The 12,081-nt window shown below is 43.7% G+C and overlaps 1 protein-coding gene across 1 annotated transcript in view; it reads left to right on the plus strand.

The window, feature by feature from the left end:
* The window catches only part of LOC137347055 (prominin-1-A-like), a 289,266-nt gene that overhangs the window by 78,418 nt on the left and 198,767 nt on the right, over positions 1-12,081 (plus strand). The window lies entirely within an intron of this gene.

The following is a 12,081-nucleotide window of genomic DNA, read 5'->3' on the forward strand; positions in this document are numbered from 1 at the left end:
CCGGACTCCTCTGTGCTCTTGGATGGTGACTGGAGGCTATCCAGCAGGCCTGCCAATGTCCCAAGTATTTCAGTGTACATTGTTGTCAGCATTCTCCTGTATGCCACCTCATCAATGTTCTCATCTGAGTCTCTGTATTAGAACTCGTCTGTGCCTTGCCCTCTGGGGTGCTGGCACATCAGCTACACCTTCCCCAACCTGGCTGCAGCCCACTCATGCCCGATGTCTTACCATGTGCTGACTGCAATTCTATACTACCCTCTAAGGTCCTCGCAGTGCCAGTATCTGAGCTGGTGTCTGTGAGTTTAAGATCAAGTAACAATGCATCCACATCCCTTTCATGGAGTAGCTCTTCCTCCTGCCTCTGCCGAGGCTGTCTAGATGGCAGCTCTTCTGAATCTAAAGCATATAAGCAGAAAGGGAGGGTTGCAGTGAGGGAAGTGGGGTGGAGAGGAAAGCAACAGTTGCATGGCCACACTATCTTCAGCTTCAGTTTGATGGCACATCTCAGGATGAGGAAGGAGATGAAAAGGAGCATAAGGCTGTCCCTTACTATCATCCTGGACAGCCTCTGCTGTGCCAGATGCCAAGGGCTGTGTTGCCTTTATCTCCATGATGTCTCCAGGTGGCTCAGGATGGATTTGTGGAGCACTGCCTCCCCAACCACCACCACACCCACACTTACCCGGTGTCCTTCCTCTCCCTCGTGTTATGGGAAATCTTCTGTGAGAGAGGGTACAGGAAAACAAAACTTACAGCACTAACCTATTCCTTGACGTATTTCATTTATATATAAATAATAATGTGTGTATGATATATAGATATATCTATATATCATAGCACATATCTTTACATATATATCATCTTTTGTATATGTGCTGTAACAACCAGGTGAGAAAGGTGTCTAGGGGTCCCTTTTAGCCTGCATCTGGTCTTATTGTAAGAGGGTTTAATTTTAAACACACTGTATTTTGAGCTCCCCTTTGGTGAATCCTTGTTCGCCGCTTTCCAATTATAAGGCAAAGAAATTAGCTTAAACAGGCTTTCTTAGGTTTAAAGAAGAAAAGTGAAATTTATTAAAACTGAAACTTAAACTCTTATTTGGTTAACGCCTACGGATACACACTGCGCCCCAAGCTAGCATTCATATGCGATAAGCACATGCAGATAGAGACAGAAAAGAGCAGAAGAAAAAATGAGAGGATTGAGGCAATCTCTTAAGAGGGGTTTTTGTTACTTTGCTTCGAGCTCACTGTAGTCCTTGCTTGTAGGTAGATCTTGCTTTTTGTTGGGACCCAATATTCTTCTTAAACCTTGCTCACTGTAGGAGACTTTTCTCTCTTGGGGTTCATATGTCATCAGTGACTTCCGAAGCTGGTGAGAACGAGATGAGAGCAGACAGGAGAGAGGTCTTTTCCAGTCCAGGGGCAACCAGCTCACCAAGTTTTAAAACACTGTGGCAAGTTCAAATTCAAAAAACGGCAACAGCCAGTTAGTCATGTGACTAAACTGGTCTGACCACGGCTGTTTGTGTATTTGGCCATCTTGGCAGTTAACCTGGAATGCTAGCTTTTCCACCCTCAATGTCTGTCTGGTAATCAAAAGTCCATTGTGGATTAAATTGGAGCAGGGAGTAGCCCCTTTGTCCTTTCCAACTACTGTCTGTTACTATGCAAATGTCTTTCCAGTCAAGGGTCAGGTGGGTTTTTTTTAAAAAAAGAAGTTATTTCTTTATTCCAGTAACAGTTTAAAAATCAATGTTCATGCAACGAAATTAATATGTCTCATTTTTGGCAGGTGGGGGCCTGCATACTGTGTGTTCGCGTGTGTGTTCATAGAGTCATAGCACTATTACATTCATCATGTGGAACACTGTTGGACCCGTTTACTGGACATTGCGAATTACTGTTTTAAAAGCAGAACTGAACAGTTAAAAATGGCCCAGCACATAGGAAGATGGGAACAGGCGTGGGCCATTCAGCCCCTCGAGCCTGTCCCGCCATTCAGTGAGATCATGGCTGATCTGCGGCCTAACTCCATATACCTGCCTTTGGCCCATTTCCCTTAATATCTTTGCTTAACAAAAATCTATCTCAAATTTGAAATTAACAACTGTTCTAGCTTCAACTGCTGTTTGTGGGAGAGAGCTCCAAACATCTACCACCCTTTGCGTGAAGAAGTGCTTCCTAACATCTCCTGAATGGTCTGTCCCTAATTCTTAGACTATGCCTCCTAGTTATAGAATCTGCAACCAATGGAAATAGTTTATCTTTATCTAGCCTGTCTTTTCCTGTTAATATCTTTGACTTCAATCAGATCACCACTTAACCTTCTAAGTTCTCGTGAAAACCGGCCTAATTTGTGTAATCTCTCCTCGTAACTTAACCGCTATAGTCCAGGTATCATTCCTGTAAACCTATGTTGCACTCCCTCCAAAGCCAATATATCCTTCCAGAACTGCTCACAGCATTCCAAGTGGGGTCTAACCAGGGTGTTACAGCTGCAGCATAACTTCTGTGTCTTTATACTCCAATACTCTAGATATAAAGGCTAGCATTCCATTAGCCTTTCTGATTATTTTCTGCACTTGCTCGTGGCATTTTAAAGATCTATGCACCTGAACCCCCAAGTCTCTTTGGACATCCACTGTACTTAACCTCTTCCCATTTAGAAAGTACCCTGCTCTAACCTTTTTTGCTCCAAAATGGATAACCTTACACTTGCCCGCATTGAAATCCATCTGCCACAGTTTTTCCCATTCACCTAGTCTGTTAATATCTCCTTGCAATTTTATGCTTTCATCTAGACTGTCTACAATGCCGGCTAACTTTGTATCATCAGCAAATTTGGATATATGACTTACTATGCCATCATCCAAGTTGTTAATAAATAATGTGAATAATTGAGGCCCCAACACAGATCCCTGTGGGACACCACTAGTCACATGCTGCCAATCAGAGTACTTATCCATTATCCCCACTCTCTGTCGCCTACCACTCAACCAACTTCCTAACCATGTCAATAATTTGCCCTCAACTCCTTTCACCCTTCTTAAAAAGTGGAGTGACATGTGCAACTTTCCAATCCAGAGGGACCATTCCTGAATCTAGGGAACTCTGAATGACTATAGTTAGGGCATCTACAATGTGCTCCCCTACTTCCTTTAACACCCTCGGATGGAAACCGTCAGGTCCTGGGAATTTCTCACTCTTTAGTTCCATTAATTTCCTTGTTACTGATGATTTACTTACGTTAATTGCATTAAATCCCTGTCCCCTATCGGCTGCTAATTTTTTCGGGATTTCCGGCAAGTTATCCTCCTTTTCAACTGTAAATACTGAAGCAAAGTAATTGTTCAACATGTCTGCCATTTCCCCATTATAAGTGACAATATCTCCATTTTAGCTTTTAGTGGGTCTACATTGCACTTGACCACCCGCTTTCCCTTTATGTAACTATAACATTTCTTATTGATTTTGATGTACCTTGCAAGTTTCCTTTCATAATCCCTTTTATCTCTTATAAGCTGCTTTGTGATCCTTTGCTGGTCTTTGTATCTATCCCATTCGGCTGTGCTGCGTTTTGCATTTTTGTAAGCCCTTTCTTTTAGTTTTATGCGATCCGTAATCTCTTTTAGTTGTCCATGGCTGTTTTTTCTGTGAAGTGGAGCTTTTTCCTCTCGGGGGTATCAACGCGCTCTGTATTTTGTTAAATGCTTCTTTAAATATTCTCCACTGTTCTTCAGTCGTTCGACCCATTAACAGATCTTCCCAGTTTACCGTGGACAGTCTCTGTCTCATTCTGTAAAAGTCAGCCTTACCCAAGTCTAAAATTCTAGTAGCTGATTCGTGCTTTTCACTTTCAAAGGTTACCTTGAATTCGATCATGTTGTGATCACTATTTGATAAATGTTCATGCACATTTGCATTTTGAGAAGACAAAGGTGGGCTGAGAGACAGAAGTAAAGCATCAGTCTAGCTGGAACAATGGGGGTGCTCCCTGATTTAATTAGCGAGATTGGTTTTGTCAATAGGGGTAATCAAAAGATATCGACACCCCTTTGACTTTGTAAGAGCCAAACCACCCCCCCCACCAAGTATGTCTGAAAGAGTCTGAAATTCAAACAGTCCTCCAAGGACTGCTGTTTCAAACAGAGATGGTCACATGACATCTGTTGGTGTAACACTGAAGTTTTTGGATTGTGCATCAAAGTAGAGAGACTGCAACTGGACTCTTTCTCTCTCTCTCTGTCCAGCAAAGTCCCAGGGAAATCATGGTGGCAGCTTTTAAGCCTCAGGACTACATAACTTTACAGGCGACCACCAAGAAGACAATTGAAACCTCCCTTTGGCCTTCTGGAACCAGAAGAGCAAGGCTGAAATTGTATACGTGGCCCCTAGCAAGGACTCCAAGACTTTAACTTCAATTAAGGACCTTAACAACCAGCATTTGCATTCCATTTATTACCAACTTTAATTCAACCTCCCGACTCTCTTTCTTCCCCTCTGTATCTATTTGTGTGTTTGTGTGCCTCTCGTATGCATGTGAGCATGGATGCATCGCGCATTTTAGTCATTTTAACCGAGTTAGAGTGATAAGGTTAATAAACTTGCATCTTTCTTGTTTAAGCTCAAGAAAACCTGTCTGATTGATTGTTCCTCGAATATATTTACAAATGAACCAGTGGGCAAGGGCTCGCTGAGGTGGTAAGTTTAAAATCACTGTGTTTAAAAAGATAAACCCTATTACTGCCAAACTAGAGAAGGGGCGAGAGGGGAGCTTGAGACCCCTTCCTCACCTGGTCATTACAATATATAATACCTAGTAGGCGTATTGCTAATTTCTAACACTGGTTCTCCTTAATTAGCTCAAACCACTCCAAGTGCCTGTTAATTCTTTCTTTCATTATTGTTGTTTCCCAAACCTTACCCACCATAATTGTTAAACTGACCAGCCTGTGGTTGCTAGGAATGTCCTTGCACACTTTCATGGATAAGGGTGTCATATTTGCCACTTTCCAAACCTCTGGCACCTCCCCAGTAGCTAGGAAAGTTTGGAAGATTATGACAAGCCCTTCTGCTTTCTCCACTCCCACTTCCCTTAGCAAAATGGAATGCAAGTCATATGGCCCATGTGACTTATTCACTCTAAGCATTCCAAAACATCCTGCCTATCAATTTTCACCACATCCATTACCTCTGCCATCTCCGTTTCTACCGATTTATTTGTCAGCCCCCTGTTCCATAGTAAATACCGGTACAAAGTACTCATTAAGTATTCTAGCCTTGCCCTGCACCTCTAAGCATATATCACCCTCTTTTTTTCTATTGGGCCCATCCTGCCTCTTACAACCCACTTAGTATTTACATTTCGGTAGAAGATTTTTGGGTTCCCTTTTATGTTAACTGCCATTCTATTCTCCTATTCTTTCTTTGCCAGACGAAAATTGCATTCTGCCCAACTCCATTTGAATGGAGGTGGGTAGGTCACAAATCGTGACCCCTGCATCTAAAAACCGAAGTGGACCAAATTCTAGGCCTATATCTTCTGCAGGAATAGAAGTCCAGAGGTAACAAAGACAATGAGAGTTTCAGTGGCACTTGGGCATAAAATAGGAGTGAAGCAGGCAATTTTATAGAGCTGGGGTCAACATAGGTAGTAGAGAGAGAGCTGAGTGTCACCAGCATACATATGGAACTTGACTCCAAGTCTGCAGACAGTAATGAAGTAATAGTCTAGAGGTAACAAAGGCAACATTGAGAGTTTCAATGGCTCTTGGGCTTTCCTGGCCAGCCTCCCATACTCTACCTTCCAGCTCATTCAAAACACCACTGGCTATATCCTATCCTTTTTTATTAATTCTTGGGAGGTGAGCATCGTAGGCAAGGCTTGCATTTATTGCCCATCCCTAACTACCTTTGAGAAGTTGGTGGTGAGCCACCTTCTTGAACCCTGAAGTACACCCACAGTGCTGTTAGGGAGGGTGTTCCAGAATTTTGACCTGGCTGCAGTGAAGGAATAGTGACATAGGGCTGAAGTTTACTCTCATCAGACAGGATTTGTCTACTGACCATAAAGTCGGTGGCGAACCCACTCCGCCTGGCCTGGGGATCTGGACCGCATTTTATAGATTCCAAGTCTTTAGTTGGTCTGAGGTGTAACTTCCACCTCATTGAGGCAGGAAGTCCCGCCTAATGGAGCTGTCAGCCTGATTGGCCTGGGGCAGGCAGGGCAGTTTTTGCGACCGCTGCCCCGCATAAAATGGTGGCAGAGGCAGGAGCGGGTCAGGAAGGACCCCCTGAGCCTCCCAATCCATTTTATTACCCCTCCCACACCCCCCCCCAAACCACCAACCTGCTCTTTTTGGGTGGGGGGGGGGGGGGGGGCTTAAAATTCCAGCCATAGTTCCACATCAGGATTTTGTGTGATTTGGAGGGAAACGTGCAAGTGGTGATGTTCCCTTGACGCTGCTGCCCTTGTTTTTCTAGGTGGTAGTTGTCATGGGTTTGGGAGGTGGGGTCCTGGCGAGTTGCTGCAGTGCATCTTGGAGATCTTGTACATACTGTGGCCACGGTGTGCCGGTGCTGGGGCGAATGAATGTTTATGTTGGCGGATGGGGTGCTGATCAAGCGGGCTGCTTTGTCTCGGATGGTGTCAAGCTTTTGGTGTTGTTGGAGCTGCACTCATCCAGGCAAGTGGATAGTTCTCCATCACACTTCTGACTTATGCCTTGTAGATGGTGGACAGGTTTTGGGAATTCAGGAGGTGAGTTACTCGCCACAGAACTCCCAACCTCTGACCTGCCCTTGTAGACACAGTATGTATATGGCTGGTCCAATTAAGTTTCTGGTAAATGGTAACCCCTAGGATGTTGATGGTAGGGGATTCAGTGATGGTAATGCCATTGAACATCAAGGAGAAAGGTTCGATTCTCTCTTATTTGAGATGGTCGTTGCCTGGCACTTGTGTGGTGCGAATGTTACTTGCCACTTAGCCCAAGGCTGAATGTTTATGTCTTGCTGCATGTGGGTTTCATTATCTAAGGAGTTGCGAATGGTACTGAACACTGTGCAATCATCAGCAAACATTCGCACTTCTGACCTTATCATGGAGGGAAGGTCATTGATGAAGCATCTGAAGATGGTTGGGCCTAGGACTCTACCCTGAGGAACTCCTGCAGTGAAGTCATGGGGCTGAGACAATTGACCTCCAGCAACCACAACTATCTTCCTATGTGCTAGTTATGACTCTAACCAGTGGAGAGTTTTCCCACAATTCCCATTGACTTCAGTTTATCTAAGGGCTCCTTTATGCCGCACTTGGTCAAATGCTGCCTTAACATCAAGGACAGTCACTCTCACCTCACCCCTTGAATTCACTTCTTTTGCCCGTGTTTGGACCAAGACTCTAATTAGGCTTGGAGCTGAGTGGCCCTGGCGGAACCTAAACTGAGCCTCAGTAAGCTGGTTGTTACTGAGTAAGTGTCATTTAATAGCACTGCCAATGACTCCTTCCATCACTTTGCTGATGATGGAGAGTAGACCGATTGGATGGTTATTGCCCGATTGTGTTTTTCCTGCTTTTTGTGGACAGGGCATACCCAGGCAATTTTCCACATTGTTGGGTAGATGACAGTGTTGTAGCTGTACTGGAAAAACTTGGCTAAGGGTGCAGCTAGTTCTGGAGCACAAGCCTTCAGTACTACAGCTTGGATATTGTCAAGGCCTATAGCCCGCTTTACCTATGGCTCTCCTTAAAATACACTTCTTTGATCAAGCTTTTGGTCACTCCTAACTATATTTTGTCAGTGTGTGATGAGAGTTAGATGTACTGAGTTCTGTGCATCACAGAAGTAGCTGGTGTTGAATTAGTAATGATAAATTGCATGTTTCATGCAATTATGCTCTTAATGTTGAGAGGAAAGCTGTAGGTTTTGATTTCAAATAAATCAGGAAAGAATAGAGGTTTCATGACTGTTTAGCAAATTTAATGCTTCCTTGCACAACGGACAAAAGGATAACTTGACACCAACCCAAAAGTAGAATGCATTCAGAGCACAAGATGCAAGTATGCTTTCTGTAACAAGCAAAGTTATTGCTACAGTTTAATAGCTTAAAGCTGAATACATGGGAATTTTTTCTCTGAAAGAACCTTTGTTTTCTTTTACATCTCTCTAGTCTTCAAAGACTCTTTGTTTTGTTGTGATCGTGCAGATGACCTTGAGAGCCTGTGGATACAGTCTTTCCTTGCTTTACAAAATATGAACAAAGAGGTCTTTCTAAGAATTTAAAAGTGATTATGATTTGCCTAATTTTAATCTCATCACTAGACAGTCCTTGACTTAATGTGAGCACTGTTTCCATCCATTTATATCCAACTATCAGTTTCCTTTGACAAAGAGGTGCAGTAATATATTCAAAAAGCATACAATTTGATGCTGATATTGAGAGTATTGAACTGGAAGTGGAGAAAGAACAGTATGTTCAGAAGCTAAGATAAATGTAACTGGATTAACTGTCCTGTGATAGAAAAGATGAATAGATTTTTTTCAGTCATTAATGTACACATTTGTCATTGTTGTTTCAGCCTTAATGCCAAGAATAGCTTCACAGAATATCTGATGGTTCAAATAATATACATTGTACTGCTGGTCCTCAGAAACACATAGTTTACAAAATGCATGTTCTGTTCAAATATCAATTGTTTAGTAAGCACATATGAAGGCCCATTTATTTGAGTTAACTTAAATGTTTGCCTGAAACTACTGGTATGTTTAACAAATACTTTTAAATTGTATTGCTTGAAAAATGAACCAATTATTTGCCATCACCAAGACTGTTTTTGTTTCCCACTGTAGTTCTGGGCTGGCAGTTCTTGCCTTGTTTATGGATGGTACTCCGTATGGGAGCTTTGAGTGATGGGGTTATATGATTAATTGTTAGAAAGGAGAAAGAGAGAGAAAGAAGCTTTTCATGTGGTATGCCTCACCATTACCATGGTAACTTCTAGGCTGCTGGGATACTCGAGTCATTTCACACTGCTTGAGTGCTTATAGTATGGAAACTGCTGGTATGGGCTGTGAAATAGGCTTTCTAACCAAGTTTGTTCCAGAAGAGCAGTTACATTCCCCATATGATGCTGTTATAACTGTATAAGTTGGTAGTGTGGTGATTGGATTGAAAATATTTTGGAAGAGTGTGACAGTTGGCTGCCCTATTAGTAAGTGAATTGAAAATGCATTTACAGAAATATTATCTACACTGAGTTATGTTGCAATAAGGACAAGTACCTTGTTTTTTACTACAGCAGCAGGACAGGCGATTACTGCCTATAGCTCCTCCACAGGGTGAAAGCAATCCTTCAATCATAAGGTCAGAAGTGGGGATGTTCGCTGATGATTGCACAATGTTCAGCACCATTCGTGACTCCTCAGATATTGAAGCAGTCCGTGTAGAAATGCAGCAAGACCTGGACAATATCCAGGCTTGGGCTGATAAGTGGCAAGTAACATTCGCGCCACATAAGTGCCAGGCAATGACCATCTCCAACAAGAGAGAATCTAACCATCTCCCCTTGACATTCAACGGCATTACCATCGCTGAATCCCCCACTATCAACATCCTAGGGGCTACCATTGGCCAGAAACTGAACTGGAGTAGCCATATAAATACCGTGGCTACAAGAGCAGGTTAGAGGCTAGGAATCCTGAGGCGAGTAACTTACCTCCTAACTCCCCAAAGCCTGTCCACCATCTACAAGGCACAAGTCAGGAGTGTGATGGAATACTCTCCACTTGCCTGGATGGGTGCAGCTCCAACAACACTCAAGAAGCTCGACACCATTGGCATCCCATCTACAAACATTCACTCCCTCCATCACCGACGCACAGTGGCAGCAGTGTGTACCATCTACAAGATGCACTGCAGCAATGCACCAAGGCTCCTTAGACAGCACCTTCCAAACCCGCGACCTCTACCAACTAGAAGGACAAGAGCAGCAAATACATGGGAACACCACCACCTGCAAGTTCCCCTCCAAGTCACACACCATCCTGACTTGGAACTGTATCGCCGTTCCTTCACTGTCGCTGGGTCAAAATCCTGGAACTCCCTTCCTAACAGCACTGTGGGCATACCTACCCCAAATGGACTGTTAGCGATTCAAGAAGGCAGCTCACCACCACCTTCTCAAGGGCAATTAGGGATGGGCAATAAATACTGGCCTAGCCAGTGATGCCCACATCCCATGAATGAATTTAAAAAAAGATAGTTTAAGGGGATTTCTGCAATTATAGTGTTTCACTTTCTCCATTGTTCAAAGGTGTGTAGGGACTGGTTAAGTGGCATTGACGTGTGTGTGTGTGTGTGTGTGTATATTTTTATGTATAAGTAAATTTATTATATATAATATACAGTGTGTGTGTGTGTGTATATATATTTATATATGTATTTAAAAAAAAATAAGGGCTTTATGTTGTGAAGCATGAAAAGGCTGTGGAATAAGTACTGCTGTTTATCTCACCGTTATCTGATTATTCCTGTTTCTTCCCAGCCCTAGGCACAATACAGCGAGGCTGGGTGTAATTACAGATTAATTAAGCACAGAACAGAGATGGATCAGAGGTTTTTCTGATCTGTATGATGTTGTGCCACATCAAATAGTGTGCTTACCCATTGAGTCATTTTCAGTTTTCTCAAACACTTGCTGCTGGGCCTGAGATAGCAATGGATAATTGTCCATTGCTGCTAATTTGTGGAATGGTCAATTGGTTTAACACTGTAATGTGCTACAAAGTCTGGTTATTTTCACTTAACAGCGAATGTCCTGGACTGAGTTTGAACATAGTGCCAAACAGTAAGTCATACTTTCAAATACTGTGATTGAACTGATTTTTATATTTGTACTTTGTGCAGTTCAATTAATCAATATATGACTGGGGTGAGATTGATGACGATGATGCCTCCACCCCTGGAATGTCAGGAAGTGGGGGAGGGGGGTGGTGGGCTGGGGCGCGTTGTGGTGGTGTAAGTGACATGATGGGCTGAATTTTATGGGCCCCCTTGGAAAGGGAATGGAGGCGGGGGCACCCATAAATTTGTGTCAGAAGGCAGGGGACGGAGTGCCCATCGCCTTTCTGACACCTTCCAACCTTGGCCTTCCCTGCCCCCAGGCCAATTGAGGCCCTTAAGTGGCCAATTAATGGCTGCCTCCCGCCCCCGCCTCAATTTAATAGAAGGTGGAGGGACCTGTCACTGTGTGGAGCCACCAGGTAAAACCTGCTGTCCTCCTAGCAGGGTTGTTGGTGTGGGGGGGGCCCCTCCTTTAGGGACCATCCTGGGCCCCTGGAGAACCCCCTTGGCAGCAGTCACCACCCTCCCACCCACCTTCATTAACCCCAACCCCCCCACTCCATTGCTGGGGCCTGCCTGAATGGCCCCGGTGACCCTGACTCCACTCACCTCTTCTGCAGTCTTCTCTCTTCCCGATGCTGCAGGGCCTCCTGCAGTACCAGCAGTCGCCACTGCTCCCAATGATGCTGCTGGCCTTCCAATTGGCCGGCATTTATAGGAGGCAGGAGTTGCAACGGGGGTCTGGCTGAGAGCCGAGGCGGGGTCTCCCCCACCTACTGGCCTGTTGCCAGGGCACCTATCTTCAGAACAAAATTCAGCCCAATGACTCCCTGTGCCAAGTGGGGAAGAGGACGGCTCCTGTGTCTGGGATGGTGCGAGGAGAGGAAGGATCCCTATATTTAAATGTTTAGAGATATGCAGGCTAGCTATTTGTTTTAAAAAGAAACACACCTGAATTAAAGACATTTAAATGCTACTTATTCTTTGGATTGATTTTGTATTTTTTCGCAATCTGTAAATCCTTGGAACTTTTATTGGGTACTGTTTGGTAAAACGAGCAAAATGTTTCATAACACGTGGCCTGGTTGTGTTTCTAAATGCGTGTCTGTTGCTGCAAATGTGTAGCGCACTGGAATGGAGCACCTGTAATTAAACTGGTTCATTCTATGCATGAAAATTATACTGTTGGGAAAATTTAATATTGAATTTAAAAATACACTTGTATTATTTT

Source organism: Heterodontus francisci, chromosome 1, assembly GCF_036365525.1.
Source record: "Heterodontus francisci isolate sHetFra1 chromosome 1, sHetFra1.hap1, whole genome shotgun sequence".
Classification (NCBI taxonomy): Eukaryota; Metazoa; Chordata; class Chondrichthyes; order Heterodontiformes; family Heterodontidae; genus Heterodontus; species Heterodontus francisci.